The 27,804-nt window shown below is 44.7% G+C and overlaps 1 protein-coding gene across 4 annotated transcripts in view; it reads left to right on the top strand.

Annotated features, from left to right (window-relative positions):
- ARHGAP32 (Rho GTPase activating protein 32) overlaps window positions 1-27,804 on the top strand; it is a 274,980-nt gene that overhangs the window by 43,629 nt on the left and 203,547 nt on the right. The gene's annotated exons all lie outside the window — the stretch shown is intronic.

Below are 27,804 nucleotides of genomic sequence, written 5' to 3'. Positions count from 1 at the left end.
TGTGGCTACCGAGAGCGTGGCTGGTGTTTCATTAAGAAAGAAACTGAGTTGTGACGAGTCCGAGCAGTTCTCAACAGTACAATGTCCTTGCTTATGTCTCTCTGTTTAATCGATGATTATTTCCTACGAGCACTTTCGTGAAGGAGAGTTTTTTCCATTTTCCAGCCACAATTTCAGCCATGCGGTCAGTGTGGCTTGCACTTTGGTTGGGTGAAATATGAAGCGCGATGCTGGTGGAAACCACATAATCAGTTTGGAAGAAGATACTGTTTTTCTATGATGTTTGAAAAGAAAACGTAGTGGTAACCGACCTTATGCTTAAGAATTAACAGCACCTGCCCCTTCGCATGTCTGTTGTCGGAGTTCTGCAATACCTCAGCTGCTGCATGACTTGTAAATCTCCAAAGCACAGAAAAATAGCTGATAACTTGGTTTGATTTCAGTGAAAGAGCACTTATGCGCGTATCGGCTGAGAATTTCTAAGGACTGGCAAGATAAATGTCTTATCTCAGTTGAGATAAGGGGATAGCTATAATTCAAGACAGTCAGTTTGGTCAACTGTCAGACAGGAAAAACTGCATGGGGATTCCAGCTGGGTGTCTGAACACTAAGGATGCTTTTTTAATAGCTGATATCTTTATTAGAAACCTTTATCCTGATGTGGATGCTCCTAGAAGGCCAAAATCCCCCGTTGGTTCTCAGTGGTGATCCTTCTCAAATGTCACTGTTCTTTACTAACAAAACCCCACAACAAGCCCTGGCTTTCGAAGGAGTGGGTGGAAGTGCACGAATAAGAAAGCACTCACAAACAAGAGTAATCTTTATCATTTAGGGGTGCTGGTGGTAAGGAATAGATGCTTCCCCAGCAGCGAGAACTGAAAACCCAAGAGGAGGAGTAGAAGAAAATGGTGATGGCAGTGATTGCTGCTGCTTCTATGGCAGGTGTAAACAATTAGCACTTTTTTCTTCTTGGATAAAGCCACATCAGTAGCATTTTCCAGAAGAGGGATCATTCTAACCTACCACTGCCCTTAGATGAACTGCTGCTACAAGCAGGCGTGCAAAGTATGTTAGGGTGCACAATTCCTAGTGTGCAAGCAGGGAACTACGCTTCCATTATTACTAATTTTTCCATTATTACTAATTTTTCCACTATTACTAATTTTTTTTCATCCTTGGTTCCTATCTGCCCTGCGTTTTCTTTTCTTGAGGTTTTTCTTGTTCCAGTGCTGTATTTCTGCTCTGTTTTTGTGCTCCTGCTCCCCTTACTTCCACATGTTCTTACCTCTTTGGGATGACAGTTTTGACAGAAGCGGGTGTTCTGGTGACTGCCGTTCAGCCAGACGATGCTCATGCTGTGTCTAAGAGGGGTGACGTGGAAGCACAGAGCAGAAAGGGAACCAGATGGCGAACTGCTGCAAGAGCTCTGTCTGGCTGCCTTACAAGTTGCTGCAAGGAAGGGGGCAAAGAAATTGTCAGCAGAGAATTGGGGCACATCTGGGGTCACGCAGCTGCTCCTGCCCCACGGCGTCTCTCTTGAGTCTTCTCTTTTGGCTTGTCTGCACTTGCAGTGTGTTGGAAGCTAACTAGTTCTGTGAATTAACAGAGCTTTCTGCCTTGCTGTGCACGTCCTCTGGCATTTTACAGTGCATCCCAGGAGTTTTTCTGGCCAAGAGCTGAGTAGGTGTGGACGCTCTGGAGCCCAGACCTGTTGTGATGGTTCTGTCAGTGCTCCGCTGCTGATATATTCAGCCTGGAGAAGAGAAGGCTCCCAGGAGACCTTAGAGCGACCTTCCAGTACCCAAAGGGGCTCCAGGAAAGCTGGAGAGGGGCTGTTCATAAAGGCTTGTGGGGATAGGACGACGGGGAATGGGTACAAACTGGAGAGGGGCAGATTTAGATTGGACATTAGGAAGAGTTTCTTCACCATGAAGAGATTGCCCAGAGCAGTGGTGGCTGCCCCATCCCTGGAGGTGTTCAAGGCCAGGTTGGATGGGACTTGGAGCCCCTGATCCAGTGGGAGGTATCCCTGCCCATGGCAGGGGGTGGAATTGAATGATCTTTAAAGTCCCTTCCAACTCAAACTATTCTAATATTCTATGAGTCTGTATTCACTGATGGTTGCTTGGACCGTGCTTGTGCATTCTCCTTAGCTTCATGATGATTTCGAGTGGATGTTACCTTTTTTGTTTAAATGCTGGAATGAATTCAGAATCTTTCTTTTGAACACCTCGCAAGCTGCAAGTTGCGTGTCCCTTTGCTGTAGTTACTAATTCACCGTAGTGCTAGGAACGCGCTTTTCTCTGAAGAAGAAAAATCTGAAATAGAACAGAATTTTCTTGGAAGCCAAATGCAAAACAGGTGTAATTTAAATTGCAAGGAGGCAAAACATTCTGCCTGGGCGGTAGGAGTGACAACCACCCAGAGAACGTTCATACTTTTGAGTACCCCTAACTCTGTTTTTACATCATCATTGACTATTTCTGCTCTGTCACCTTGAAGTTGCTTTATCTGAAGTTTGTTGTGTCAGAATGGTGTCTTACTGTTTTTCTCGTCTCTCCTTTACTTGAATGTCACCTCATCTTCTACTTATTAATTCCATTTCCAAGACTTGTTCCATCCCTCATCTACTTTCTGCCTTGCCAGACAGCACTGCACAATTCTCGGCTCTGCTTTCTGTTTGAAGCCATCACAACTCTGTTTGCAGCCAGGCTTTGCAGTATTAGTCAGGAAAACTTTTGGCACAAGCCTGTCGCTGCTCGTTGCAGCAGATGCGGCTTTCGGCATTGGAGCCAGTGCTTTTATGCAGGTGCTGAGACTGATAAGGGCACTGGGAGGTAGTTTTGTTCCCTTCCTTACAAGAGATTTCCTGGGCTGCTGCTTATTCTTTGCTCCAAAAACTGATGTCTACTTCAAAATTTACCAGAGAGCTGAAAAATCCGTACAAAGGAAGGATAAGCACAGAAATGTCCTTTGAAGTGACAAATGGGAGGAGGAAGGCAGAAAGATTTATCCATTTGGGAATGTACAGCATCCCAAGTTTAATTAAAGTCCTTATAGGCTTCTTCTGGCTTTCTTGGTCTTGTTGACGGTAAAAAGGATTTGGTGATACCTCACCTTCATGGAGAGAAATTTGTAGAATGGGTAAGAGTGAGAAGGAGAGAAAAAGGATATGAATGAGCAAGAAGTTATTTTTGTTGTGCTTTTTTTTTCCTTAGGAAAATGTCTGCGTAAGATTCTGTGTGACACTGGGGTGGCAGTGGAAGGGGAGGTTAGAAATTGCTGTGTTGTCTTGAGGAAGGAAATAGGAGAGAAGGAAACAGGAGGTTGAAAACTGTATGTCTTTCAAAGGATGCAGATCTCACTTGAACCCAAGCAAACCTGTGTTTTCTGTAACAGCAGAATTCTTGTTTTGTTTGAGCAACATGATCCGGTGGAAGGTGTTGCGTGGCAGGGGGCTTGGAACTGGGTGATGTTTAAGGTCCCTTCTAACCCAACCATCCCATGGTTCTGTGATTCTATCAATCATGTGTTCTTTATTCAAAGATTTTCAAGATAAGTAAGTGAGACTGCACCTTGAATCCTCTCTTCAATTGTGGGCCTCTTGCTACCAGAAGGACGTGGAGGCTCTCTCTGTCCAGAGAAGAGCAACGAAGCTGGTGAGGGGCTGGAGAACAAGTCTGACGAGGAGCGGCTGAGAGAGCTGGGGTTGTTTAGCCTGGAGAAGAGGAGGCTGAGGGGAGACCTTATTACTCTCTACAACTACCTGAAAGGAGGTTGTGGAGAGGAGGGAGCTGGGCTCTTCTCCCCAGTGACTGAGGACAGGACAAGGGGGAATGGCCTGAAGCTGCGCCAGGGGAGGGTCAGGCTGGATATCAGGAAAAGACATTTTCCCAGAACGGGTCATGGGGCCCTGACAGAGGCTGCCCAGGGAGGGGGGGAGTCCTCATCCCTGGAGGGGTTTAAAAGACGGGTAGATGAGGTGCTCAGGGATATGGTTTAGTGGCAGACAGGAATGGTTGGACTCAATGATCCAAGAGGTCTTTTCCAACCTGGTGATTCTATGATTCTGATAGGGAGTTATAGCAGCCATCTCTGTAGATGAAATGAGGACAGAGGAAAAGTGATGTGCTTTATTTCATTAGAGGGTCTAAGGTAGAATCTTCTGTTTCTGTCCAAGAGATGAGCTTGAGCTTTACACTCTGTTAATGTCATTTTTTTTTTAGTCTGTAGCTGTTACGGTGACTTGGAGCTAGTGGCCATGTGCTTGGAATCGCTCACACAGCCCATAGCTCAGTTGTTGCCCATCACCAAGCCCTCAGTAAGGGGATATCGTGGGGAAGGCCCACGGCTCAGCTGAATAACCCAGAGAGCTTCATGCCAAGGCACAGGCTGGAGACCAAGTGCTTTTTTCTCTTGGGTATTGGGGTGCAGGGAAAGAGGGGCTACAAAGGACTCTGTTCTGAGCGGAGTAGCGTGCAGGGAGCTTACAGAGATGAAGAAGCTTGGAGAAGCAATGAAGTGTGTAGCCGTGTAGGGATTTGGCAACTGATTTTGTTTCAGTTTGTTCTTTATTACTTTCTTCTGTAGGTAACTCAGTGCATCTATTCTTGGAATGTTGACTGCAAAAAGTGTTTTAAGGATATATTACAAAGCAAGAACAAATTCTGAAACGTCTCTTGGCACTAAGAAAACAAACTTTAAACCGTGCATTTTTAGTGAAGGGGAAACAAGAGTTTTTCAGGCTCTGAAATGACATTGTGTCCTTGCGGTAAGGTTTGAGACAGCACAGAAGCCTCTTTACCTTGGAGCTGTGTTGGAGAGGATAATATATAGACTTGATATACGATGTATTTTTGTCTGGTGTTTTAACTTGAAAATGGGTTTGGGAATTTTTCTAACTGTACAAATTGCCCTGCTTTCCTTTTTTTCCTTTTTTTTTTAGCAAGCCAGTTCACGTATTAAATTGAAATCTGTACAAATTACAGTTAATTATAGTCAGCTTGGAGTGAGGTCTGAAATGGGTCACACACAGTTTCGAGTAAGATGCAGTAAAATGATGAAGTCTGCGTGGTTCAGCCTGAGATGCGTGCTGGGGTGTCTCACTCGCCCCCCGGCTGCTGTCCTGCTGTCCCTCTTCTCTGTTCTTTTGTGCTGTCACCCGAGCACCGACGGGAAGGTGCGCTATTTACTCTCATAGAAAACAGCTAACATTAAACTGATTTCATGATTTTATTCCCCTGGAGCTGCATTTTGGGTCCTGACTTTGAAAGAACATTTGTTCTCCATCCTTTTTGGAGGACGTGGTGATGGAGGTGCCTCGGAGGATCAGCAGAAGCAGTTAACCCTCTTCCAGCACAGCTGGAGCTGGAGTGGCTTTGCCTTTTATTTGCCAGTGATGTGCTGTCCTTGGCTCCTTTTTTTTTTAATTACTACTTTATGCCGGCTTCTTTCAAATGGTTCTAAATGCTATTGAATTAATTACATTAAAACAAGTTCAGCAGTGACCTTGAGCAGAGTTTATTCCCAGCAGCATATCTTCTGCATTTATGTACTGACCTATTGCCTGCTCACCTACTCGGCATCAACTGTTGTTTCTCATACCTCCGTTTACATCCTCTATGGAAACTAGTTGTTATTTTAATTACGTAGCAGAATATGTATGCATCTAGATTTTGCTTTTGTGCATTATTGCAGTAGATACTTGTAAAATTGGTTGCTGATAAAAAGAAGAGATGTAAAAAGTTACATGCCATGTAGAGGCTTAGCTGCAGATAGACTTAAGAAGTTGTTTTGACAGCAGCTGCACTTTTAAAATAGCTGTATGGACTTGGGTTTAGCCGTTGTGTTCCTGATCAGACGCGTCTACGGTGTAAGTAGAAGGATGTTTTACTTTTTTCCTTGCCCAGACTTGGGACCTCTGTGAACATAACTGGATCTTCCTCCTGTACTTTCCTCTATTACTAACCCCGATTTCTACATAATCATTCATAACAGAATTGTCAAGCCAATGTGCGTGTTAAAGTAAGCCTGAGACCTTACAATCTGTCCGCAGTGAGTGCCACAGCCCTGGTACTGCTCCCAGTGGATTAACTTTTGGTGAGTAATTGAAATAAGGAGGCAGTTCTGCTGACCTGGTTTTGTCACTGAAGTGAGGAGGCATATCTGACCTTGTACAGCTTTCAGGAGCTGCGCTGTTGAGGAGTAGGCTGTTTATGTTGAGTTATTTTCAAGCATAAAGCTGTGGTTCAAAATCTGTGCTTTCCTAAGAAATACTTTGTAATACAGTTCAAGATACGCATATAGGAATCTCAAGAAGATGCCCAGTGTAGCAGTCAGTCTTTATCTTGCAAGGATCCGATGCAGTGCATGAGGCTGGGGGCATCCTAACTGGAGAGGACTGAGCTTCTCCCAGTTAATGTGTCATTGTTCTGTAGATTTGCACATACACAGCCAGCAGGAGGGGAACAGAGTCACAGAAGAGGTGAGGCTGTAAGTTAAATTGGTAGCGTTGTCTACCTTTAAATGATTTTGGGAAGTCTGCATCACGCAAGGTAAAACGTTGGAGCACTGAGGTTGTTTCACCTTAGATTTTATTGAAAACTCACCAACTCCAGAGTGTGTTTGTTTTTACTTGGCTGCCGTCACTGAGAGTGGAGAACCCGTCGCGTGTGACTGTGGAGCCTCAGTTCTCAAGCAGTGCCCCTCTCACTGTGATGACCCCTGCTGCTTCGGCTCCGGTCATTATTTGCCTTCCCTTTCCAGTAGGGTCGTTATGTTTCCTAATTGAACATAACTCAACAAACTAAGCTTGGAGAAAGCAGTTGAACTCTCCTTGCCGTAGGAACTGGTTGACATAATGAGAGGCTTGATGAAGCTCCGTTAAAGCTTCAAAAAAGATTGATAATGATTTCCCATCCTTGAATAGTTCAGTCTGAAGCTTTTTACTTTCAACTCATGTATTTTGCAGCTGTGGTTTAGGAGGATCTCTGAGGAAACGAAAGCGATTAGAACACTTCAGATTTAAATTTTCAGCAGTGTTCAGTCTGTTAAGTTTCTCTCAGCCCAGCAGCGTGGGGTTGAGCTTTGCAAGGGCTGCTTGCCTGTGCCTCACTGTAAACCCGTCAGCAATGCTCAGTGAATCTGGGAAGGGGCCATATTATGGTTACAATTAGCCACAGGACTACTTTTCTTGTAGAAAAAGATCTCTTAAGCTCATCCAGTCCACCTGTCAGCCCAGCCACACTGTGCCTACTAAACCACGTCCCGAAGTGCTGGTTTTTTGAACCCCTCCAGGGATGGTGACTCCACCACTGCTCTGGGCAGCCGCTCCCGGTGCTTCACTGCTCTCTCAGCAAAGAATTTTTTCCTAATATCCAGTCTAAAACTCTGCTGGCACAGCTTGAGGCCACTTTCTCTCATCCTATCCCTTGTTACTCGGGAGATAGCACCAACACGTACCTCGCTACAGTCTCCTTTCAGGGACTTGCGATGAGGTGTCCCCTCAGCCTCCTCCAAACTAAAGAGCCCCAGGTCCCTCAGCGGCTTCTCATAAGACTTGTTCTTCAGACCCTTCCCCAGCTCCATTGCCCTCCTCTGGACACGCTCCAGCAGCTCAATATCTTTCTTCTACTTAAGGGCCCAAAACTGAACCTGGAATTCAAGTATTTTGCAGGAGGAAAGCAAAAAACCTATGGTCTCTGCTTACTTACTGGGAGGTCAAGCGTATGAACAATTTTGTAGAGAGGGTGTCCAGCTTTTTGTTCTCTTCATCGTTTCTGTTCCTTTATGAGGCTCTTTGAGCTTCTAATGCCATTGGCCACAGAGACGTTTTGTGGAGGATATAATCTTGGAAAAGAACGCTTGATGGAAGGAACTTGTGCAAGAGAAATACTCTGTAAAAGGAAATAATTCATGGCTTTTAGCTCTCTGAAACCCCATCTTAACACTCCTGCTGGGTGCCTTTCACTGTAAAGCAATGCAGAGGATTAGTCAGCATCATCTAATTAGGCAGCAGCAAAGCAAAATTTAGTTTAACCGACTCTGTCCTGATTCAGTTTCCATTCATAGGACTTTCCCATTGAAACCAAATGAATAAGGACATCTCACTCATGACATTTCAAATGTCAGAGTGAGTGTCAGGCGAGGCATACTTAAATGAGTTCTACACCTGAGAAGGAAATTCAAGGTCATCCTGTGAAGTTCCTATACCAAAACAGTCTTCCTGTGCTCCGTGCAAGCCTGCAGGTATCTGAAGGACCTCCGGGTTTCTTAATAGCTCTGGTGATTGGAGAGCAGTGCTTTTAATTCTACTCCATCCTTCTGAAAGGGATGGGAATGAAAGAGTTGCTGGAGAACCTTTCATTCCCGTTGCCGTAAGTCAGTGCTGCCCACTTAGCAATGGTACCTGGCAGGTGTGGAACAGGAGAGCATGTCTTGGATTCCTTAGGACGGGCTGATGGTGGAGGCTCAGGAGCCAAGCAGACTGTATTTTACAATATAACGCATGAACCAGGAGAAGTGGCTTCTATTGAGGAGGTTTGTCTTGGCCTCTCACTTCATGGATGCGCTCCAGCACATATTTTAACTGCACGTAGACCTGTGTGTTATGTGCCAAACAGCTTCCTCTGACTTTGGACCTCACCGAGGAATGCTGACGTTTCAGTTCATGGCTGCATATGAGGACAAGCTGGATTTTACTTCTTTCACAGTGGTTCACATAAGATTAGTTACAGCTGAGGAATTTGGGAAAAATAACTCAGCCTTTTCTGAGTAGAGATCGTTACCATAAGTTTTGCCAATTGGGGCATTAGGTCAGCAGAGAGGAAGAAATGGATCTCTTTGTATTGAGCTTTAAAACAAACGAAAAAGCGAACTGCTTTTTCATCTTAAAACAAGGTATTTTTATGAGCATGCAGTTGACACTGTTTAATTTTAAGCAGAAGATGTGTCTGTAGATGATAGATCACCTGCAGTTATCTGGAGTAGTTGGAACATGATAGAAGAGAGTTTTGTGCTTCGTTCTGTCAGAACTGCGCCCTGCTTTCTGGTGGGAAGTGATGTGTATCAAGTCTTATTGCTGGTGTTGTTAATGAATCAGTAAGTTGTTCCTAAGCCATTATGACTCTTGGTGACTCCCAGTTGCAGTGGAGGTCCCACAAGCAATCTGCTGGGGAAGGAAGGACGTGTACCCTGGAAGCCTGGCTGTTGCAACTGGAACATCCATTTCAGTGGCTGTGGGTCTGTCTGGCTGTTGCGACTCTGTTACAGATGAGAAAAGAGATAAAATCCCTTCCCTATCGACCTGTTGATGAGGAGCTCTTAATAGGAAAGAGCAGTTGGGAGGTGAAGACTAAGGAACTTTATTAACGAGGTGGCTGCAGCCTTGGAGTTTTGCTTGGCTGAAGGGGATGGGGTGTAGTGCAGAGGAAGCGCGTGCCTGGGGTTGCAGCGAATGGAGGGAAGGGAGCAGCTAGGAGTGAGCTAAATAGCAGCAAAAAAATAGTAGAATTTGAAGAGGTGCGAGAAATCTGATGCCTCTTTACCTTTAGCATTGTAGAAAGACTGAATCTGGAGAAGTTATTTTTCCCTGCCTCCCACAACCCCTCAGGAACACCATCTGTAAAATAGTTCTCTTTTACAGTTGATGGCGTACCAGAGTAGATTAGAGCCTGTTTTTCCCAGACTTCAGAAGAGAGATCTCCAGGGACGTGTCTACCTAACTTTCCAGCCAAGCTTCACTGCTTTCTTCCTTCTGTTTCTTATTTTAAAGGAATGTCCTAACTATAACAATGAAAGCAACATAACAATTTACTTAAGGGACTAGAGTAAGAAAATAACTGATTAACTTGTCTGGCCATTGAAGACTCCTTTGGAACAGTGTTCTGCACGCAGATGAGGTCTTGGATCTTCTTCCTGTTGCAGTAGTAGGTGCATGGCAGTGTCGTATGGAATCAGGACGACAGTTTCTGGTCTAGTGGTTCCCCTCTGAGATCCCCATTTCGCTTCTGAGTGTTCTGAGCCTTGAATATCACGTTGTCTGTACGGTGTGGCCAACGTTTCAGGATGAGCTTCAGACAGAGATCTTATTTCTACAAGATTTTTCTTTTGCTTGTATTTTTTTTTTAAGCAAAAGTGAAAGGTGCGTTGTTTGAGGCCATTCTAAGGTGAGTCACGTCTGTATAAATAAAACTGCTGAGCACATCGGGTAAGCTGCAGCGTGCAGAGGACAAATGCTTTGGAGGAAGGAAAGCTGCCTTGTTAAAATGATCACATAATTGGAAACGCCTGTCCTTTAAGGCTGCTGCCAAGGGTACCTGCCACATCATTTTTCCCTTCCCCCCACCCCTCCTTCAAGTGCAGGTTCATTTTAAATCGTAATTAATGCATTTGTCAAACCACTGACAAATAAAGCATAAGGGGAGGAGACAGCTGCAGTACAGATGTGGACACTGCAAATGTGCTTTGGTGCACGTGGGGACTGGAACCTCATTTATGCCCTGTTCCTTCCATTATGATAAATTTGAGAGTCCACGTTCTTCCGTTCTCCAGTTTCCAATAATTTGCAGTATTGGTAGAACGGGATGACAGTGCTTGACTTCCCTAGGAATGCTGTCTGCGAATCCAACCCCTGGAAGTGCTGGTGCCAATTCGGTTGTGGGTCACTGGAGAAGAGAGAGTCTCTCTGCTTGTGCTGAAGTTTAGAATACTGGGAAGAGTTCGGCAAATCAGCTCTCTAGAGGCCTCACTCTGGACTCCTCCAAAGCAAAGGAAACCTCTGGTTGTCATTGTGGAACCAAATTTGCCCAAAAGTTAGATTGTGACTGCTTTATATGCATAGTTCCTAACGTGGGGTACTTGAGCTCACCCTGTGTCTAACTGGGTGGCATCCAGTGGTGGTGGAATCTGCCAAGTTCTTGTAATGCATTTGGTTCTGTGTTCTCCTTTAATTTGTCAGCCTTTATTTCTCGGACATACTCTGGCATAAGGAAAGCTAGTTCTTGTGGAAAAAGTAAGGAAGCTTCAGGACAATGGAAACCTAGAGCAGAGTTGGGTCTCACCTCATCTCCCAGGGTAGGTTTTGCTGCAATACCCGGTGCCTACTGCTGAGGCACATCCAGTTCCTTTTCAGTTGCTCAGAGTCAGCTGCCTCCATGTGATGTGTGGAGGTTTTGTTATCAGCCATTCATCCTTGGTTCCTGGGAAAACCCATTGGCGTGATGTGAATAACTAAGGGCTCTGAAAAATGCCGCTCTGGCCTCTGCAAATTGCTGCTCGTGGACTTAATGAGCGAAGCCTGGGAACGGGGCAGATACTGCTTGTTCAGGAAGTCACACACACGGAATTTAACTGATTGTGATGAAACTGAATTGGACAGGAGAAGTCAAGAGGTTCAGTCAGAAGAAAGATATCCCCCCACCCCAAGTGTGTGGTTTGATGTCACATCCCATCTGTTCTGGCTGCAGGTCGCCTCTGCTTTCCTTCCATACCTTATCCCACCGCTTGGGAGAATCCTTAGCAGCTCTTGGAATTCCATACGCCCGATGCCTCAATCATCTGATCAAGGAAGGGACAGAGGTATTGTACCTCTTTGCTCGTCTTCAGAAAGAGAAGCATCTTCTTATTGCTGGGCTCCCTTTGTTTTTTTTAAGTAGGCCAGCACTAAAAATGGAAGTTAAATCCCAGAAATTTCTTGTGATTAGCTGCAAGTTTGCAGAACGATGTGCCAGGGAGAAAGTGGGGGAGCAGGTGCTACACTGCAAATACTGAAATAATATGTCTGTATACCCTGATGCCACATAATGCAGGAACTCGCCACTCCACGGCAAATATGAAAATGAAATTGCAGTCTCTCAGTAATATACAATGGGTTTTTTCCATATAGCTTTATTGGATTTTTCTTTTTTTCGCTTGGTTTATGTAAAAGAGACATTTCATACTTCTGTTTGAATGCCGGAGTGGTATATATTTCTTAATTTCAGCAGCTTTTCTATAAAGGAGTATTGGGAGAAAAACAATGTTTTCTCCTTTTTGTAAGTTCTTGAAGGTTGTTTTTTCAAAGCGACGGTGTTCCTCTCCCCATTCCTTCTTCCTCTGCTTTCTTTTTATCCTGTAGGAGTGTTATGATTTTCAACAATGATAAAAATATATGGATTTTTACAGAGACTATGTTTAAAATGCGTATAATTTTTGAAGGTTCTCACTTACATGCATTGTGAAACACCCAAGAGAACTTTTTAAAGAGATCATTCTTTTCGATAGGATTCTGTAAAAGAAAAAAATGAAGAATTCCAAACTCTTTGCCTCTCTTACATTTATTTGAAATAGATGGAGTCACAAGAAAAAGTTGAACTGTTCCAACATCAAATTTGGGGTTTGCTTTTGTTGTCAACATGAGTGAGTTTGGCATGAAAACCAAAGAGGATGAGTTGATATGGTAGCAATAAGTTCTGGAGGAGCGGAGCGGCAAATCAGTCTCTTTGACTGCAACCAGAAATGTGATAGAAGAAAATTCTCAAGAACCTTAATGAGTCTTGTAGCACTCTCGTATACAACCCACTTTCAAGGGCAAAATTGAAAATACTGCATCGCTTGGCAGGGAATCCTTAAGGGTTTATAATACAAGAACACATCTGTGGATAAATCGGTGATTATTCTGTGTTCCTTGCATAGAAAACCCGTCCCATTGAGGATAGCATTTGCAGTGCTCTGCTGGAACAGCTTTAGTTCAGATAAAGGCAAAATCCTGTGTGTGTAGAAAGGGATCTGTAACAGGAATGGAACCACCAAGGCTGAGCTGTCGTTGCAGCTCATGTGTGGAGCATTTTGTGCATCTTCTTCCTGAAGGAAAACACTGCCTGGCACGAGTGGAGTGAAAAAGATTTCCGTGCTGGCTCCAAGAATGTGATGCTTTCATTGTTCTCATTGTTCTCTGAAATGGGCTTTGTGCATTGTTCCTGCGGGCGTGCGGCTCAGCTGCGACGCCACAGCCAGGACTGGATACGAGTCTTGCAGTGGCTGTGGAGCAGGAGAACCATCCTTCACTCTCTGAAGTGTTTTTTGTTACCCTGAGAGTGTCCTTGGAGCTGATGTTGTCCTAGACGGGTTATAGTACTGAAAGCGTCAGATCTATCAGGTTTGTCTGCTTCGTAGGGACCTACATCATAGAATCATAGAATGGTTTGGGTTGGAAGGGACCTTAAAGCCCATCCAGTTCCAACCCTCCAGCGATGGGCAGGGACACCTCCCACTGGATCAGGAGCTCCAAGCCTCATCCAACCTGGCCTTCAACACCTCCAGGGATGGGGCAGCCAAGACTTCCCTGGGTGACCTGTTCCAATGTCTTACCAGTGAATTTCTCATAGTGAATTTCTTCACTATGAGACATAGTGAATTCATAGTGAAGAAAAGTGAGGAAGAAATGTCTAGTTTGAATTAGGAATAGTTGCAGCTTCACTTCTCCTCCTCCTGTCTATGATAATAAAATTATGCCAGGTGGTTTGGATTTGACTTTCATTGCGTTTAAGATTTCTCAGCGTTTTCTGCCTATTTTTTCCTGCCTGTTTTTTTTCTATTGGAAGCAATACGTTGGGACGTCATTTGGTATGAGGTAGTGGGTCTGAGACTACTGAAGAACATAACTGCTGCTTGTTTGAAACTTCTGCTTAAAGATTTAATTGGAAATGTTATTTTTGTCTCTAGTTTGCCCAATGGCTCTCGTTTAATTGATCTTCCTTTTCCAAATTCTATCCTAAGCTTAAAATCCACATTCTGTTACTTCATGATATTCCACTTAGCTGTTGCTTTTTCCATTTAAAATTAAGACTGTTATTTTGGATTCTGTGCAGTGTTGCCACACCGCAAGGAAGGGGAGGCCCCGTCACTCAGGGATACTGCCCTCATGGGATCATTCCCACTGCCCTCATCGCTACGAGCTCCACAAGGGCTTTTAAGGCTTTATTCTGCTAGATTGGTTAATGGAAAGAAGGCTTCTGGCCGAATGAGGAGCAAAGTGTGGCGGTGTGGCCCCGTTCACCTTCAGCTCAGTGGAGAGGCCCCGTTTGGAAGGCAGTGATTCGTCCTGGGAGAGGTGTCTCGGCACAGCTGGGATGGGGAAGGACAAGGCGTTTGCACGTGCTGGTTCATCAGGTGTGGCGTTTGCACGGAGTGAACCTGTTCGGTTGCATTTTTCCATAAATTATAGTGTTTCTGCGTGCCTGAACTTTTCTTTCTGAAGAGCCTGCTGCCCAGTTAGAAGCAGGGTTTTTCTGACTTCCACTGTGGTCTGGTTTGGGTTTTGGATTGTTTTTTTCTTTTTCTCCTCGTCTCCTTTTTCTTTTTCTCCTCTTTCCTTTTTTTTTTTTTTCTCTCTCTCCTTTTTCTTTTTTTCCTCTCTCCTCCTTTTTTCTTTTTCCTCTCTCCTCCTTTTTGTTTTTCCTCTCTCCTCTTTCTTTTTCCTCTCTTCTCCCTTTTTGATTTTCCTCTCCTCCTTTTTCTTTTTCTTCTCGCTTTTTTCTCCTCTCTCCTCCTTTTTCTCCTCTCTCCTCCTTTTTCTTTTTCTCCTCTCTCCTCCTTTTTCTCCTCTCTCCTTTTTCTTTTTCTTCTTCTCGCTCCTTTTTCTTTCTTCTCGCTCCTCCTTTCTCTCCTCTCTCCTCCTTTTTCTTTTTCTCCTCTCTCCTCCTTTTTCTCCTCTCTCCTTTTTCTTTTTCTTCTCTCTCCTCCTTTTTCTCCTCTCTCCTTTTTTCTCTCTCCTTTTTTCTCTCCTTTTTCTTTTTCTCCTCTGTCCTTCTATTTCTTTTTTCCTCTCCTCCTTTTTCTCCTCTCTCCTCTCTCCTCCATTTTCTCTTCTCTACTCTTTTTCCTCTCTCCCTTTTTTCTCTCCTCCTTTTTCTTTTTTCTCTCCTTTTCTCCTTTCTCCTCCATTTCCTTCTTCTTTTTTTCCTCTCTCCTCCTTTTTCTTTTTTCTCTTTCCTTCTTTTTTCTTTCTGCTCTCCCCTCCCGATGTGCTCCTTCTCCAGTGCCTGCAGTTACGTCGCTCGTTCCGTAGAGCCTCTTGGCAGACCTGTCCGATCAGTGTTTCTCAAGAAGATGTGCATATCGTGGCTTGTCACATTCTGGGCTTTGTGCATGTGGATTTGCACCGGGAGGTCCGGCAGCTAAGGATGTGGCCACTGTGTTCAAATACAAAGCCGCTCTAAAGAAACCTTTGTTTCTCCGTGTTTAATGGTTTTATTTTTTCAAGTGTTGCAGGTTATGGGGGAGGGCGACATGAAGAAACCGTGGCAATAAGGTTTAAATATTTATTAAAACCAATCAGTAAAACTATTAATATTTTTAGAAGCACTTTCCCTGAGAAACTGTCACCTTGAACACTCATTTTTCTAGTCAAAAAGGCATTTCAAGTCCATTTAATTTTCATAATCTTCATTGAAATGCAGTCCCTTGAACTCTACAAGTGATAATTAGATACACAGTTTACTGGTTCTGGAATGCTGGGTGCTTGGCACGAATAGAATTTGAATTAAATCAGCTACGAGCTCTCCTATTTGATCTGTAGAAAACATGTCTGCAAGCTTTTATTTAGTGATTTAGAATTAGGAGATGGCCTCGATTTAATTTGCAAATATCAGACCTTCTCTTAGGTGAGCCAAGGTCATATATTTAAGGCAAATGCATAAACGAAAACTTACCGTGAGAGCCTGTAGTGAGCACTAGAAGCCTGAAAAATGGTGATATACCTGAGTGCCTGGTGGAGTGCGTCAATAGAGCTTAAAATTATCTTTATTTCAGAATAGCTTGATTTCTAGAAAGTTTATCCTAAAATATATATATTTTTAAATTGCTTTTGTGAAATCATTCTGTGTTTTGCAGACAATAAAACATGAGGCACTGAGAAAAGGATGTTCCCGCCGCTGCAAATCTGCAACCCTTTGCAGAGGCACCAGCTTTGGCAGCAGCTCTGGTTTGCAATCACAGCCGTTAAAGCGTGAAGTTGTCAGAAACATCCAAGGAAGAAACTTGTAGGCTTGAAATCTATCTGGTGCTTCCCAGAGATTTCTTCCACTGCGAGTTCTTCAGTGTTTATTTTCACACTGGATAGATGAACGTATTAACAGTTCGGTAATAGCACAGTGCATGTTTCAGAGATGCTTCCAAATGAGCCTCGTGGTGCTTCCCCAGCAGAATGGTCGCCTCCTCCTTGCGAGGTTTGGGTTGTCTTCCAGTGATGGCTTTTAATATTTGGCTCGGGATGGGAGGCTGCCTTTGTGTTGGGACAGCTTACAGTGCTGCAGGAGCTTCCAGCCACTTCTGTACTGGTAACGTAAAGTAATTGCACTTGCTTTTCCAACTTTGTCCTACAGCGCACACAAAAGCAACGTGCGACTCCTCCATCTGGACTTTTTCTTGCTCCGCCGTTGGGTTTCGTACACTAGATGTCAAGCTGTACGTTCAGGTTTGACAATATACTTATTTTTAAGTTATTTTTGAGGAGGGCAGACGACATTTTTCAGCTGGTGTTTTTATTTCTATTCAAAGAGCAGTCTCCACATCCTTATTGCGCCAAATGGGCACTCTTTTATAAAAGTTCTCATCTGTAAATATTGATTATGATAGCTTCTTTGCACCAAATTACAGCCTGTCCCTGCCAGGTCGTGATTCACCTCTGACTGCATGGCAGTTGTCACCCTGGCGTCTGGCACTCATGTTTCTTTTTATAGGTTTGACTTGAACATAGAGGAGCAGAAGAAAAAAAATCACTTAGAGAAATTATGAGTCTTAAACATGTGGATTGTTGAGACTTAAAAGTGACAGCCGGTTCCTCCTTGAAGGAAATGAGAGGTATTGTGTCTGAATGTTCACCTGCGTGACTGGACAAATAGGTTGTTGGTGCCCTTTGTATTCCGACGGAAGCACATCTGGGTTCCCATGGTCATGGCCTTAACCTGCCACACTGTGACCCTGTGCAGGTGTGGTGGGAGATTGCATCTCAAGTGCTGCTTTTTGGTGGGAGGGCTTCTTTTCTTTTCTTCTTCCAGCCTCCTAACCTGTTTGATAGTACAGTTACTCAAGCAAAATGGGATCTTTCTTTACCGAAAGAGTGGTGAAGCCTTGGCAAAGGCTGTCCAGGGCAGTGGTCGAGTGTCCGTCCCTGGAGGTGCTCAGAAAACATGCATCTGTGGCACTTCATGACATGCTTTAGTAGGCATGGTGCTGTTGGGCTGATGTTTGGAATGGGTGAGCTTGGAGGTCTTTTCCAACGTTAATGATTCTTTGAAAATTCCTAGTCTATAGTGTTGCAAGAGTCATGTATAGATCTAATGTTGAATTCTTGCACTGTTGTCCCCTTTAAAATGGATTTAGAGCCAAGCTGCATCTGCTTCTGATGCAACTGTGGTTGATGTCAATGCAGGTATGTGCTCTTGGGGAGCTGCTCATCATCTGCCCTGTGGTTTACGGCAAAAGATGACGTCTTTCTCTGATGATAAATAACGTGCTATCCTGCTAGATTATTTAAAGTTATGTTTGGTTGAATCAGGCACTCATGTCCTTTCATAGTCCATGAAGAACTTTGCCTGTCCCATGTTTGGTTTACGTCGCTGTTCAGAGGAGAGCTCGAAAGGCTGATTTTGGCTTAATGACATGTGCAGGAGATTGTAAAGTGCCTTCCTTTCTGCTCCATCCCTCAATGATTTTTCTTTTTGCTGCTTCGTTGAGAGAGAAAGAGAAATTGAATGAAAAACGTGGTTTTATTTGTTTTTCAGTGGTCTTTAGCGATTGCTTGTCAGAACACAAGCACTAGAATCTTCAGCATTCTTTTCTGTTTTGCCATTTGACAGTTGTAGTACACCTATGGTTATGGAGCTGTTGAGCACTTGTGCCCATGGAATACCTCCTGGAAGACCCACGATCTGCTTAAAATAACCTGGAATGAATGTCTAAGAAATGTGGTTGCTGTCACCCCTGAAGACCCTTCCACCACTCCAGGGCGGAAGCCTGGTGCCGAGGCTGCACGAGTAGAGTGCTTTTCAGGAAAATGTTGTATTTAGCAGGTTATCGCGGGTTCCTTCTCTTTAATTTGTGAAGAATTTGGTTTATGCCAACAGCAGGTATTTGCAGAATAATGAAAGCAAGTTTGTGAACCCAAGAGAAGCCGAAGCAGTGAGCCGGCTTTAGGGAGAATCCTCTTTCCCTTTGTAGGATGCTACAAAGGATATAAACAAGTCTTGGCCTCTCTTGCTCTTCCAGCTGAATTTATCTATAGTCTCATACTCCTCCCGAATAGTGGTGTTTTTACAAGCTGTGTTCGTGAGCCTCTAATACAAACAGTGTATGAGGTGTGTGTTTGAAGATCTATGTGAGACCACTTTTCTTTTGAGCAGGAGCAAGGCAGGCAGCAGGATGGTGGGCAACCACAATTCTTCAGCTTGTAACTGGGCGAGGGTCTGGGCTTGAAAGATCTCTTGTGACCTTCAGGTTGTTAAAGCTCACTGGTTTCAGCAGTTACCCATTAAATTATAGAATCATAGAATAGTTCGGGTTGGAGGGGACCTTAAAGATCATCTAGTTCCAACCCCCCTGCCATGGGCCTCCTCTGGACCTTCTCTAGATGGAGAAACAGCTCCATCTCTTTCTTACATTGAGGATTCCAGAACTGGACACAATCCTCCAGATGAGGTCTTCCAAGAGAGGCATAGAGGGGCAGAATCCCCTCCCTCTCCCTGCTGGCCACACTGCTTTGGATGCAGCCCAGGACACAGTTGGCCTTCTGGGCTGTGAGCGCATGTTGCCGGCTCATTTTGAGCTTCTCATTGACCAGCACCCCAAGTCCTTCTGTGCAGGGCTGCTCTCAGTCACATCATCTCCCATCCTATACTGAAAGTGGGGATTGCCCGGACCCATGTGCAGGACCTTACACTTGGCCTTGTTGAACCTCATGAGGTTCTCACAGCCCCACTTCTCCAGTCTGTCCAGGTCCCTCTGGATGACATCCTGTCCTTCCGGTGTGGCAACTCCACCACTCAGCCTGGTGTCACCTGCAAACTCGCTGAGGGTGCACTCAATCTCGCTGTCAATATCATTGATAAAGATATTAAACAGCACCGGTCCCAGTGCGGACCCCTGACGGACACCACTCATCATGGATCTCCATCTGGACTTTGAGCCATTGATCACTACTCTTTGAATACAACCATCCAACCAGTTTCTTATCCACTGCACCATCCGTGCATCAAATCCATCTCTCTCCAATTAAGAGAGAAGGATGTTGTGGGGGACCATGTCAAAGGCTTTACAGAAGTCCAGATAGATCACATCCGTGGGTTTACCGGTGTCCACTGCTATGGTTACCCCATCGTTGAAACCCACTATATCTGCAATAATAAACATCTGGGGGGGGGAAGGAGTGGTGGTAACTGTAAACATCCACCCTTTCGCTGGGTGAAGTGAGTCCCGTATATGTTTAAAAGAGTATTAAACACTGCAATGTTTGTATCGGTCACCAAACGGGCAACTATGACATCATGTGAGTAGATACTGCAAAGGGCTGCACTTAAAGTGAAGATCAGCCCTGCTATAGAAGTTTGAGCAGGAAAACAAAAAGTGCATTTCTTACGACTGGGAAATCCCTGTTTAATTCCAGCTACTGAGAAAATGCGTTAAATCTATTCTCTAGTTTGTGTTTAATTTGAGTTATCTGTGGATTTGTGGGTGTTTATAGATGGTACCTTCTGGACAAGGGAGCGGCTGGCTCTGTTTGCTTTTTAGCTGCTGGTTTTACACCTTGTGTGCTCATTAAATTCTTGAAACTTAAAGAGGAAGCAACTTTTTAGTCCAGTGGGAGCAGTTCCCAGTTGGGCTGATCAGATCTTCTCTATTCTGCATTGAGGGATGATGGCCAGGGGCATTAAAACATCAAAACATGAAACATCGGTGGTTGTGCTCTCCTAACTCGCTAGGATAAAACACTGTAGAACGACTTCCAAGATGCACTTTTTTTTTTCCCAGGGGGATTTTTCGTTCATCTTACAGCTCGGTTTTCTAGCACATGTGTTTAACAGCTTCTCCTGGTGCCAAACCATACCAACGTGCTGCTATGTTGGTTGTCCTGGGTGTTGGACCTGGGCAGTTCTGTCCTCTTCTGTGGGTCCTTTTCCCCTGATCATTGCGCTTTTAGGTTTTCTCGCTGTGACACACACCCAGACTTCTTCGGTGATGTACTAATGAAAAATTTGCTAACGGATTCCCCACGCTCTTTCTCAGTCTTCTTTTATTTTCTTGTGGTGCTTCGAAGGTTTATTATAGTTTTAAACATTTAGATTATACCCATAAGGAAAGCAATTAACAAAAATCTGTGCTTCAATGGATTGTAATGAGAGAAAATTAGATTTGTCTTTCATCTTCTTTTCTTTCTGTTTGAGAAGAAGGGAAAAAAGTGCAATCTCTCCTTCACATTCAAACGAGCCATTTTAGCCTCATTTAACTGTGTGCTGTGTTAAAAAGCTTTCAGTGGTGTTTAAAAGAAAATATCCTAGAAGCTGTGCTTTGACAAGATAGAGGATGTACTTTTAAACGAAAACCATTTTTGCCCAGTTTTAACAAAGCTAATGATTTTTCATGAAAAGATGATCTTACAACCGCCCACCCTTTGGTTTGTAGGTTCTTCTCTGCGTGGTGGCCAGAATTGGTCCTTCCCTTCAAATGTCACAGACTAACTGAAAATTGGAGGCGCTGCAGCTTTCCTGGGGAAGTGGTGGGAGAAGCACTTCTTGCCTTACAGCACTTGTATTATCATGGAACCATGGTGTGGTTTTGGTCAGAAGGGACCTCAAAGCCCATCCAGTTCCACCCCCCCTGCCATAAAATAACATGCAATGTTTATCAAACAGCCCCAGTAACAGCAAAATGTCCCTCTGTCGCTGGGATCTCAGTGATGAGGTCTTTCTAGGCGTAGAATTGATGGAGTTAATGAAAGATATCAAATGAGAGTTTCCATGAATACTTGTTTAAGTCTCACAAACCAGAATATTCATGTGTTTATAATGTGGGAATGTAGGAGAGGCTGCAGATGTAGAACTGGGGCTGATCAAATAACATCCCTGCAGGCAGAGATAAGACGCTGTCCCCATGCAAGGAGAAGGTTCAGCCTTATTTTAAAAGATTATGCATTTTCTGTTTTTTTAGTGCTATTTATTCGTGTCCTTTCTGTTGAGCAGGGACCTTCTGCAAAGCATAGGCTGAAGCGTGGCCGCAGCCCGTGTTTATCCAGCCCTTACCACCACAGCTGGTACCGCACCAAATTGATTTGGCGTGTTCCAGCTCATTGTATTTGCGAGCCATTGAGTCCTGCCGGTGCTGGGAGCTGAGCACGACCTCTTCCAGAAGATGGTGAACACTCCTATCTTCACTGCGGTGTTTCCCCACCACTTCTCTTAGCTGTCCAACTTTTACTTTTCCTTTACAAGGCCATGATTGGGCATCCTAGATATCAACAGGCTCCTCACTATTCCTGTCATCCCTGAGCTTTTAGCATAGCCAAGAAGAATGATGACTGTGGTAGGGTGAAAAGGGACTCGAGGAACTGTGGAATGAAGCTGAGAATCTTCTGTTTCCTTGTTACAGCTAACCTATGGCACTGGAGAAAATGTTGCTCCCTTAGGTGTGGTCCTTTGGGTCCAAGATGTTATCTTTGAGGACTTTGACCTGGGTGCAGAGAAATGTGCCTGTGCCGGTTGCCATCTAATCTGTTCCCCTATTACTTAAGCCCTTTGATTCCTGACTTGGCCGCCTTCCACCACAGAATCTCTCAAACCATGGCTCTCCTTCACAGACCAAGCAGTCCAGGGGCATCTTCAAACTTCAATGAAAAGATAGCGTTGCTCATTTTATCACAAATTTGGAAGCAGGCAGAGTTCTTTACAGATCAGGTGCCTGATCACCTTTTTGTTTCCCTGAGCCTGCCTCTGCTTCTCTCTGCTACTGAACCTGCTTCTGTTTTCTCCGGGTTTGGAGAAAGCAAGAATTTGTGTGTGGTAGTTACTGTTTCCCTCTTCTGTCTCTGTTCCCCACCTCTCAGGACTCTTCCCTGTCCTAGTGCCTTATCTTGCATTTTCTCTAGGTTTGAGATAAACAGTTTTTCAAGTCTTGATCCAAAAGTGAAGTGAAAAGAAGTCCAAAGCATGAGCAGCTGTGAGGCTGATGATTTATTTCTGCATAGAATCATGGAGAGGTGTGATGGTATGAGTTGGAGGGGACCTTAAAGCCCATCCAGTTCCACCCCCTGCCATGGGCAGCGACGTCTCCCACTGGATCAGGTTGCTCAAAGCCCCATCCAACCATAGCCAACTTCTGAAGATGTAGATACCTAACAAAGCTTGCTGGTTCTTTTCTAATGCAGAGTTCTCATTTTTTTCTGTGTCCAAGACATGTTTGAAGGGAATAAGTTCCATCACATGCCTCTTCCCCTGCCCTGCTGCTCATGCCAAGAGGGCAGGCGCTGAGGAGTGCCGGTGCTGAGCATGAGCAGGTGGATCGCACGGACACACCTTGGACACTGCATTGCGAAGCTTCTGTACAAGCACGGACTTGTACTAAGTGGCAGCTTGCTCACACTGTTTGATAGAAGAAAAGCAGTGTGGTAATGCTGCAATTAGTCATCTAGTTTAGCGTCTCCTTCGTGAAGCTGGTGCCTCTCTGCTCTGGAATGAGGTTTCACTAACAGTAAGGCGCAGGGAGTACCTATTTGTTCTGCTTCTGGCAGGGATCCCACCAGTGAAGATCATGTTTTGTGACTTAGACACGCATGCCACTTGTCTCTTGCAGGTTTTAGAGCGAGGAAGCTGCTCCTTAGCTTTCTCTTCCGTGCTGATCCTAGTCAAACTGAAGTGGAAGCATCCAATTGTAGTTATTATGCCACAAAATTCAAATAAGAAAGGATTTAGACATTTTCAGTATGGGTTTGGCTGTGGATGTGTCAGTCTTTACTACATCAGTGTTGTGCAGAAGTGTCATAAGCAACATTGTGCTGTGTGGATCCTGCTGGACTTTACAGAAAGTACAGCACCCGCACCACAACCGATGGCTCAGCCTCGTCCCGGGCTGGGAGGAGGTGACAGGACATTGTCCATTCCATCTCCTGCCATAGCTGTGCTGAGGTGAGTTCCTTTAAGAGCTTGTGATGTGATGAAGATTGTGTTTGTCACCTAGAGACGTGGTTGATGTTCCATGGGATGAGAGGAGGCTGCTCTCCACAGCTCAGTCACACTCTTGCGGTCCTGACCTGAGGTGTTTGCAGGGCTTGGTTTTTCACTGAGATCCTCAGGTGTTTCTCCTCTTCTCCTTCCCGATACCACAGACACACCCTCTGAGTTTATTTGTAGAGAAGGCAGTAGTCTATCTGCCGTAGATTAGTTGGGCATCGCCAGAACAGGGTCTGTACCAGGGAATTCAGCACAGCAATAACTGTCATGGAGATGTCATAACACATAGCTGTATAAATGGCCTTTGAAGTTGATTAATTGTGGAGGTGTGCCGTAGTGGCAAGAGCCTTGTGTTTTAAATAGAGCCTTGAGCGTGGTTCTTGTACAGGGAATGTGAAGGAACGCTGTCTCCGGTTTGGAGAGGGATCGGGAGGTGTCTGCTGCAGCCAGCTCAGCATCCATGTCTTCGTGGGGCAGGTGAGGCTTAAACCAGCCCTTTGAACAGTCTTGGAACCCAAACCATCCAAAGGATGTCTCTGATGTGGTGAGGAGTGGAAAGAGCAGGAATTACAGTCTGGTTTTCTTTCTTGTGTTGTGATTCACCGAGTCCTTTCGGTAAAAAAACTCATTTTTCACAGAACACAGACACTGAGGTTGAACAGGCTGTGAGTGACAGTGCTCTGGGGCTTGGAGACAACAAATGTCCTGTCATATGCTGCAGCAGAGAGCAGTTTGTGACCCAGGTCATCAATTAGCAATGAAATCGGTCTCATCTTGGGCTGGCAGCGAGGTTTGTTTCTTTTAAATATTTCAGTTTCTGGGTTCCATCTTGGCTGTTGGTCTTCATGGTTCCTGAGCGTGCTCCAGCGTGTATCGAGCAAGGCCTTTTACCTAAAATCATGGATCTAATGAGAATGGCGTTGCTTCGAGTCGTTCATTCAAAAATATATACATTTCAACACTGGAATGCTTTCCCATTAAATTCATTTACTCTTGGAATCAAGAGCAGTCCTACATTAGCTTGTCATGCATACATTATTAATTGCAATCCATTTTTAATTAGTGAAATGTGTGCTGTCTTGCAGCGTCCTTGCTCTTTCTTTGCCTCGATAACCTCAAGCAGTCAGAGGGTTTAAACTTAAAACCCACTCTTGCTCAGCATTTTTATCTTTTTGCCTGGAAGAGCATTTAAACTCAGAGAAACTGTTAAAGGAGAAAAGAATGTATGGGCAGAGGTGAGAAGTGGGATTCAAGTTGGATAATCTTGAAGTGGTTGACAGTTTCTGTTAGGAGAGAATTGGCTCAAAGGGGAGTTCTTGGTGCAGTTTCCCAAAGTTTATTTAGGTAGTAGAAAGCTGAATCATTATGTAAATCTAATTATCGTTCTTGTGAGCTATCAACCTGGCAGTTAGTAAGTTGGTAGTGAGTGCAACTGTGTCATGAAGTAGCTTTCCGGATTGGAGATTTGTTCTCAAATTTGATTCTGCACTGCACTGTTACCCCAAGGATTAAGAGAGAGAACGTTTCCAAGCCCATTGCTAATTTAACAGCAAATTGGAACCTGCAGTTGGTGATATCATTCTGCGCTGTTCTCTTAATTAAAAAAAAAAAAAAAAACCCACACCACAATTTGGGTCAAAATTTTAATTTTGTTTTGCTATTCTAATGATAATTTAAGACCTAAATAAGGATAAAATATAGCTGACAGGAGACCAGATCCTACGTTAGAAAAAAATATCCATTGCTGTCAGAATTGTCTTCAGAAGAAGTAATCGAGCTCATGTGCATTGAAGCTGCAAATGAGGAGTTTTACAGCAAAGTTTACACCAATCCACAGCACAATTTGGAGCCTGAATCACAGAATGGGTTGAGATTGCTGGTGCTGCCTGGCATTCGTGTCTGTGGTGTCTCTGCTTCAGGAGCTCCAGCACTGGCACATCACAGCATCATAGAGTGCTTTGGGTTGGAAGGGACCTCAAAGCCCATCCAGACCCACCATGTGCCATGGGCAGGGACACCTCCCACTGGATCAGGTGGATCAGGGGCTCAGAGCCTCATCCAACCTGGTCTGGAATCCCTCCAGGGATGGGGCAGCCACCACTGCTCTGGGCAACCTGGGCCAGGGCCTCCCCACCCTCACATTTCTTCCTAAGATCTCATCTCAATCTCCCCTCTTTCAGCTGAAAACCATTCATCCTCATCCTATCCCTGCACTCCCTGATAAAGAGCCCCTCCTTGGTCTTCTAAAGGATGTCTTCTAAGGGATGTCTTAAAGACCTTCTTAAAATGGGACACTTGTGTGCACAGCAGTGTTTCTTAATAACTAGTGAGTACTCGTTAGCTGTGAAACAAAACCCTTGTTGTTGTTTTACTCTAGACTCCAGAGCCCTGATCTGGGATAGAAACAGTACTAAAAAATTATGAGCGGAAGAATCCCTGGCCTTGGAGAATTTACGATCCAAGTAGAAGACAACAGGGAGCGCAGAATGAAGGGAGAGCTGGAGATGGTGTCCTCACAGCTGGCAGTGATGGTGTTGTGAAAGCACAAGAAGGTCCAGCAGAGTGTACTTTTACTGCACCCCAAACACTGGGGTGCTGAGGTGGCTCCTCTGCTCCAGTGAATGCATCTTCTCTCACTAATAACTGCTTCCAGTTTGTTGGCATGAGTCTCTGGAGCTGTACAGTAAATACATTTGCCTAAATTTCCCCCCACGGCTACTTCTGCTCTGCTGTTAAGCACAATAGTAGAGTTTAAGCTGTAACAGATGCCGTGTGGATAGGAGCTGTTGAGTGTTTATGCTTTTATCAAGTTAGGAGATGACAGCTTTGTTTTTGCTCTGTGTTACTGCTCTGTTCAGCTTAGCTTGAACACATCGCTTGCACCAGTGGCTCTGAAGGTGGGGTTTAGCTTCGCTCTTTAATTAGTGGGTTATCCTCTGCGGGTACCCGAGGGTGCAGCAGAGTGTTTCATTGCAGTACAGCTGGGTGCTGAATTTCCACAGATTTTCTCCCCTTGTGTCCTCATTAATGTCAGTGTTCCAGAGTCCTCGACCACTCTGGAGATGTGTTACTGCCCTGTCCTTGTCGCCTTGCAGTGTGCTTCTGTTTGCTCCTATTATTTGACTCTGGTTAAATTACCTTATCCATCCGAATCAGAGAAGTCAAACCCATAAGCTGAGAGATGCAGGTTTGGAGATGAATCCATCCAGGATACTCTGCTCTCTGCCTCAAGTGGGGGTGGTCAAAGGGAAGGAAGAATGCTGTAATAGTTCCTGGAGGCCAGCAGCTGCTGGTGGAAAGTCAGAATGTTTTTTTCTAACTGGGCATGTTGTTTCCTATTCAGTTCTATCTTTAGCTTGTCCCACTCCCAGGTCTGTTTTGGGGAAACAAAGAAGAATTAGCACTGGGAGAAAGGGATTTAGAAACAGTGATTAGGCTTTCTAAGCACAGAACAGGTAGAACCTGTTTGATTTGGCTCACACCTCGCCAGGCTTGCATCTTCCCTTTCTCCTTTAAGTGCTGAACTGGTTGGTGCATTAGGTCTAATTAACAAGGTTATTGTCACTCAGTTGTACAGCATTTAGCAAACAGTATTGATCCAACCACTTAAACTGAAAACAACAGAGTTGTACCTACTGGTTTGTATAATTAGAGGCTGTGTAGCCTCTAATATTGAATTTTAAACCAAAGAAGTGTTTTGGTTTAGGAAATCTTTTATCTTGGGGTCTCACTGAGTCCAAAGAAATCTGCTTTTGCAGCTGATGACCAATAACATTCGTAACAATCCTGCTGAGTTGAAAGGAACTGTGGGCAAACCTGGGTACCTTTGGATGATCTGTTGAGTTCCGGGCAATCCCTGGAATCTTGAGTTACAATTGCAGCTTGTGTGCTGGGACCAAGAGCTTCAGCACACAGTGGCAGTGATAACAACACAAAAAGCTTGGACCATTTGAGAGGCGAGAAGAGCTCTACACTTTGTACCAGCACAGAGAGATTAAAACCCCTTGATCAAGGTCACGCACAAGCTGATGGCAAAGTTGGGATGTAAAACCATCCATCCATCATCCTGGCGTTCCTCAGTGTGTGCTGCACCTCGCTGCCTCCTGCAGATGTCTGATCGCCCAGGCTGCTGCTGTGGTGGTCTGGTGGGAGGTCACTCTCGTAACGGGATGCAAACGTTGGGTAATGGTGCTTATTTCCCATTTTTGGTTTGGTGCATAACCTAGGGAACGGGATACTGGTTTTGCACAGCTACTTTAAAATGGGTTGCATGGGCACAGAAATAAATTAAGCCTTGCAGGTCTCCTCTGGGAACCCAGTGAATGTTATCCTGTTCTCAGTGAACAGGGAAGCCAAACAGCGAGGACTTGAATGTGATATATCCAAGGTTATAGTGCTGGCAGGACTGGGAACAGACTCCCGCTGTTACAAACAGTACCCATCACTGCCATCAGAGAATCATAGAATAGTTTGAGTTGGAAGGGACCTCAAAAGACCATCTAGTCCCACCCTCCTGCCATGGACAGGGACACCTCCCATTGGATCAGGCTGCCCAAGGCCCATCCAACCTGGCCTTGAACCCCTCCAGGGATGGGGCAGCCACAGCTTC

Source organism: Cuculus canorus, chromosome 23, assembly GCF_017976375.1.
Source record: "Cuculus canorus isolate bCucCan1 chromosome 23, bCucCan1.pri, whole genome shotgun sequence".
Taxonomy (NCBI): Eukaryota; Metazoa; Chordata; class Aves; order Cuculiformes; family Cuculidae; genus Cuculus; species Cuculus canorus.
The sequence above is the reverse complement of the archived record's forward strand: the minus strand, read 5'-3'. Positions and strand labels throughout refer to the sequence as shown.